A 6,000-nucleotide genomic window follows, 5' to 3' on the forward strand; every position below is an offset into this window, starting at 1 on the left:
CTAGAGACCTCTGTTTGATCATAAAATAGTTAATGTTGACATTATTTGGTTGTAATAGCTCATATGTATTATAGCACGCCTGGAGAGTAAAATATAAAAAATGAAGTTTGTTACCATAGCAACCTTGTGTGCTTATTGTACATGTGATGTTTTTGTTTCCTTTAAGTATAGATCTTTTTTGAAATACAACAAAGCTTAGATTGTTGCTCCCAAATTTATTTTCCCACTTTACTGGTTAGAACATATTTTACAGCGTTCTATCAATGCACAGTTTATGAGACATTCCCCCTTGGGTTGATATGTGGCGAGGGCTGGGAATTGGGGTGTAGGTTCTATTTAAATATTAGGTTATCTAGGAGAAGAGGTAAAACATATAGACAAGTTCATGTTATATTTTAAACTTGTCATCAAGCTGACATTAAAATAAACACATAGCCATTTTTTTCAAATGCCTAAATTATGAAATAAACACAGCTGCTACGATTTCAGTGCATATATGTCTGCATCTGATAAGAATTGAATGCACTGTGCACTTACTATACGGTTTTTTTATTTTAACTTATTTCTAAGAGTATTCTACCTTCCATTTCTCAACTAGAAATACATGTATACCCTGTAAAAATGTTTTTTGTTTTAACCCTGCTTCCCCTGAAAGAAGAGGAAGAAGAACTGAAGATTTGGGAGAGGAGGTTAGAAATTTGCAGGGGTCACTAGAAAAATGTGGGATAAATATGGTACAGGAGGAGATAAGAGCCTACGAGGAATTCCAGAGCAAGGAAGTGAAGACCTTCATTCAATTATTCAGCAAATGTGGCCGGGTGTGGTGGCTCACACCTGTAATCCCAGCACTTTGGGAGGCTGAGGCAGGCAGATCACCTGAAGTCAGGAGTTTGAGACCAGCCTAGCCAATATGGCAAAACCCCATTTGTACTAAAAATACAAAAATTAGCCAGCTGTGGTGGCAGGTGCTTGTAATCCTAGCTACTTGGGAGGCTGAGGCAAGAGAAACGCTTGAACCGGGGAGGCAGAGGTTGTGGTGAGCTGAGATCGCCCCACTGCACTCCAGCCTAGGCGACAGAGCGAGACTCTGCCTCAAAAAAAAAATAAACATTGTTCAGCAAATGTTTATGGAGCTGCCTCATGCCAGACACTGAAGATATAGCAGTAAAAACACCCCTGCCCTCATGGAATTTGTGTTGTAGGGATTAGAGTTGACGCCATAGCATGCTGGACAAGGACTTGGCTGAGTGAGCCTCTAGCCTGCCTCTGACTGCAGTTAGATTATAGTGTGTGAAGTGCCCTAGACGGCCCCAACATGAGGAGACACCAGTACAAGCAGTATGCGACAAGCGTGGAGGTATTTTGCTGTGGCCAATTTCAGGAGTCTTTTCCATCGCTAAAATTGGTAGCTTTGTGTCAGGGACACTTTTGCGGTCATAATTTTGATTTTCATGTTGATCTCCCACATGTATTCTAAACTGTCAGGACTTCTCACAGAGCATTCTGCCCTTAATTATTGTTTTTTTTCTTTTTAGGGAATTTTATGAGTGCTGTAGCTATGTGCAGATGTTTTTACAATTTTATTGAGAAAGGGCATCCTGTTTTGTGTTTGGCATTAAGTACTGACTGACCAGGCTGTCTCAAGGGTAAACAGAAATTTAGAAAGAGGGAAATAGCAGGAGAATCTGGTGGGCTCTGGGAGCCACAAGTCAGTGCCCATTTACAAATATTCTCTCTGCTGGTTGCCAGGGTGTTTAATGTCATGGTACTCCTTTATGGCAGTGGGGCAGGGTGCTAGGAAGAGGATGGGTCCCCATCTTAAGGCTCCTCCTGACTAACTGTGTGTGACCCTAAACAGAGGACGCTTCTCAGAGTCCCAGTTTCTTCATTTGTAAAATATTTATCTTTTTTTTTTTTTTTTTTGAGACGGAGTCTCGCTCTGTCGCCCAGGCTGGAGTGCAGTGGCCAGATCTCAGCTCACTGCAAGCTCCGCCTCCCGGGTTCATGCCATTCTCCTGCCTCAGCCTCCCAAGTAGCTGGGACTACAGGCGCCCGCCACCTCACCCGGCTAGTTTTTTGTATTTTTTAGTAGAGACGGGGTTTCACTGTGTTAGCCAGGATGGTCTCGATCTCCTGACCTCGTGATCCGCCCGTCTCGGCCTCCCAAAGTGCTGGGATTACAGGCTTGAGCCACTGCGCCCGGCAAAATATTTATCTTTTAAATGAGGATTAAATGAAATAACTTTGCAAAGTTATTAAATGAAAAAACTGGCCAGGTGTGGTGGCTCATGCCTGTAATCCTAGCACTTTGGGAGGCCGAGGTGGGTGGATTGCCTAAGCTCAGGAGTTAGAGACCAGCCTGAGCAACACAGTGAAACCCTGTCTCTACTAAAATACAAAAAAAAAAAAAAAAAAAGAAATTAGCTGGGCTTGGTGGCACATGCCTGTAATCCCAGCTACTCGGGAGGCTGAGGCAGGAGAATTGCGTGAACCCAGGAGGCAGAGGTTGCAGAGAGCCAAGATCGTACCACTGCCTTCCAGCCTGGGTGACAGAGCAAGACTCTATCTCTACAAAAAACAAACAAACAAACAAACAAAAACAAAACAAAACAAAAAAAAAAACTGTGCAAAGTGTGGAGCCTAATGCCTGAAAAATATTAGACTCTTAATAAGAGTTAATTCCCTTCCCCTAAATACTGCCTTGGATTAAAGATTGCCTTTCTTTTTCCCTCCCTCCCTCCCTCCCTCCCTTCCTCCCTTCCTTCCCTCCCTCCCTCCCTCACTCTTTTTGCCCAGGCTGGAGTGCAGTGGTGCAGTCTCGGCTCACTGCAACCTCTGCCTTCCTGGGTTCAAGCGATTCTCCGCCTCGGCCTCCCAAGTTGCTGGGATTACAGGTGCCTGCCACCATGCCCAGCTAATTTTTTTGTATTTTTAGTAGAGACGGGGTTTCATCATGTTGGTTAGGCTGGTCTCAAACTCCTGACCTCGTGATTTTCCTGCCTTGGCCTCCCAAAGTGCTAGGATTACAGGCATGAGCTACCATGCCCAGCCTTTATTATTATTATTATTATTTTTTTTGAGATGGAGTCTTGCTCTGTAGCCCAGGCTGGAGTACAGTGGCTCACTGAAACCTCCACCTCCCAGTTTCGAGCGATTTTCCTATCTCAGCCTCCTGAGCACACCACACCCAGCTAATTTTTGTATTTTTATTATTTTAGAAACAGGGTTTTGCCATGTTGGCCAGGCTGGTCTTGAACTCCTGACCTCAGGTGATCTGCCCACCTCGGCCTCCCAAAATGCTGGGATTACAGGCATGAGCCACCATGCCCAGCCAAAACATTGCCTTTGAAATGCTCTCTGGCAAAATAGAAATTGTGTTCTTTAGGAGAGGAACATATTGGCCCAGTAAACATGTTAACACATTTGCATGAATTAGTGCATTTGTTTTTAATTTTTTGTAATGTACATAGCTGGATCCTCAGGGAATGGGATCTAGAACAAGTTTCAGCTGAAGGACAGGGAGTTGGGAAATGTCAGGGAACAGGATCTTGAATGAGGCAGGACTAAGTAGTGTGGACTGTGGGGACAGTTGTGAAGTCCTGGATGCCAGGGGAGTGGCATAGCTCAGGAAGTAAAGACTGGGAATCTGAAAACAAACTCTGTTCATGTCACATATTTTCTGGTCTTGTCTGGGCTTGTGTTTGCTTGTAGTTGACTTCTGCTGTCTTCATGGTACTGCTGAAGATCGTGATCATGGAGAAAAGTCAGAGTGCCCAGTGCCAACCCAAGGGACTCTTTCCAGAGACATACCCATTGGATACCAAAATTAGTTTGGATAATCTGTCCAACCATTCTCGATAAGTTATCTGAATAATAAAAAAACTCAACAGAGGAGGTAACAATTTGAACCTTTTATTGTCTATTTTGAAGATGTTTACCATACTTTATAATTTGATAGAAGAAAATAAGGCACAGAAAACTTGAGCACCTTATTTTAAAAACTGCATTAGGATTAAAAGGTTAGCCCCTATATCAAAGTATTGGTCTAGAAATGATCCCATTTCTAGAATTCTGAAATCCAAAAAGCTCTGAAAATCAAGTTACTTTTCCAAATGTATTCATTGTGGTAAAATACACAAATATAAAATTTACCATCTTAACTGCTTTTAAGTGTGTTATAAATACATTCATGCTACCATCACTAGCATCCATCTCCAGAACTCTTTCACCTTGCAAAACTGCAATTCTATACCCATTAAAAAATGACCCATTCCCTCTTCCCCCTTTCCCTCAGCCCCTGGCAACCACTGTTTCTGTTTTTTAAATAAGTTTGACATTAAAACTAAGTTTGCAGCCAAACCTGACCCAAATACGAGCTGGGCACAGTGGCTCATGCCTGTAATCCCAGCACTTTGGGAGGCTGAGGCAGGAGGATCACTTGAGCCCCGGAGTTTGAGACCAGCCTGGGCAACATGGTGAAACCCAATCTTTACAAAAATTACAAAAATTAGCCAGGTGTGGTGGCATAGCCTGTAGCCCCACCTACTCAGGAGGCTGAGGCAGGGATGATCGATCGCTTGAGCACGAGAGGCAGAGATTGCAGTGAGCCAAGAGAAAAAAAAAAAACCTGACCCAAAAATGTAGGCAATTAATTTTACTCCTTATTTATCCCACTTGGAATGTATAAAGTATATTCATATATTTCACTGTAGACATATTAATGCGTTTAACTACCGAGGTCTGCACCACACCCCACTGGGAATATAGGATAATATACAGTACTATTACCTTTAAACAACAAACACTTTCTGAATTCTGAAGTATATCTGACCTCTAGAATTTTGGTTAGGGATTGTGGGACTTGTATTATATACTACAAGTTACTAATATTATTTTTTATTCTGTTGTAGTTTAGTTGTACTTAATAAACTTAAAATATGAAAATTCATATTTACAAAATATAAATTAAGGAGTGACTACTCACTATTCAACATGTAGACATCAACTTAATCTCCATTTGCAGGAAGGGAGCCTGGGGTCTTATCTTACCCTACTTCTCCCAGATTGTCTATCTCATCTTCTCAGAGGCACAAACCTCTAGGCCTGGGGAGGGGCAGGCAACTGCTTAGGGTGTGGACATTCGTTTGTTAAACAGACTTTCCACTGCCCTTCCGGTTTACAGCCCCGCATCCAAACCTTCCAGTTTCAGAGATTTAGGGTTTATGCTGGGTAATTTGTGTTGTTTCTTGGCTGTCTATAAATCAGAGGATTTTTTTTTTTTTTCTTTTGGCCAAATCAATTAACACCTGGCCTTTTGCGCTCCAGTTTCCAAAATTTTGTTGCTGTGATCTCTCTCTTTTCTTTATGCTTAAAAGAAAAATAGTAACAAAACAACCACTCCGCTAAAAAAATAAAATAAGCCAAACTAACCCCCTTTACATTCTAGCAGGGTTTCAAAGAGGAAGGAGAAATTGAATACTTGTGTTTAATCCGTCATCTTTATTGGGAATTTAGTGCTGCACTTAAGATATCTCAGTGTTTTCCTTATGTTCATTTTGTAGTTTTCTGTTTCTGTTTCTTCACTAAACTGGGTCTCTTCTGGACAGACACAGTGGTCTTCAGTGTTTGTTGAATTCTGCAAGCTCCTAGAGGCTTTATGAAATTAGACTTGACTCTGGCCCAGGATGGGACGGTTTCAGGGCAGATCTGACTAGTTTCGGGTTGGAAGCACAGAGAGCTAGGGAAGGACCTTGGCATCTGGCAAACTCTTGCTTTCTTAGGGGCCTTCCACAGCAAAGCATCTGTGGCTTTCTTGTGAATATATTAGAATCCGCACCATCATGGTGATACCCAAGAGTGGGATTCAAAACATTTGACAATGGGTGGTGTGGGCAGGACTAGTTGTGGAGCACTTTCATGCTATACTGATGCATACCAGCTGAACAGCCACCCAGGCTTGTACTTGGGTTCCAGAAAGCCCCCAGCTCTCTGCAGCCCCTG

General features: G+C 42.5%; 1 protein-coding gene across 1 annotated transcript in view; it reads left to right on the forward strand.

Moving 5' to 3' along the window:
• The window catches only part of LOC117097614, a 55,105-nt gene extending 50,953 nt beyond the window's left edge, over positions 1-4,152 (forward strand). Inside the window, exon 6 of the mRNA XM_033235643.1 lies at positions 3,712-4,152. The gene's annotated coding sequence lies outside the window, so the exon portion shown is untranslated. The remainder of the gene's footprint in view (positions 1-3,711) is intronic.
• Positions 4,153-6,000: the final 1,848 nt, after the last annotated feature.

Source organism: Trachypithecus francoisi, unplaced genomic scaffold (assembly GCF_009764315.1).
Source record: "Trachypithecus francoisi isolate TF-2019V2 unplaced genomic scaffold, Tfra_2.0 Contig01461, whole genome shotgun sequence".
In the NCBI taxonomy this organism is placed as follows: domain Eukaryota; kingdom Metazoa; phylum Chordata; class Mammalia; order Primates; family Cercopithecidae; genus Trachypithecus; species Trachypithecus francoisi.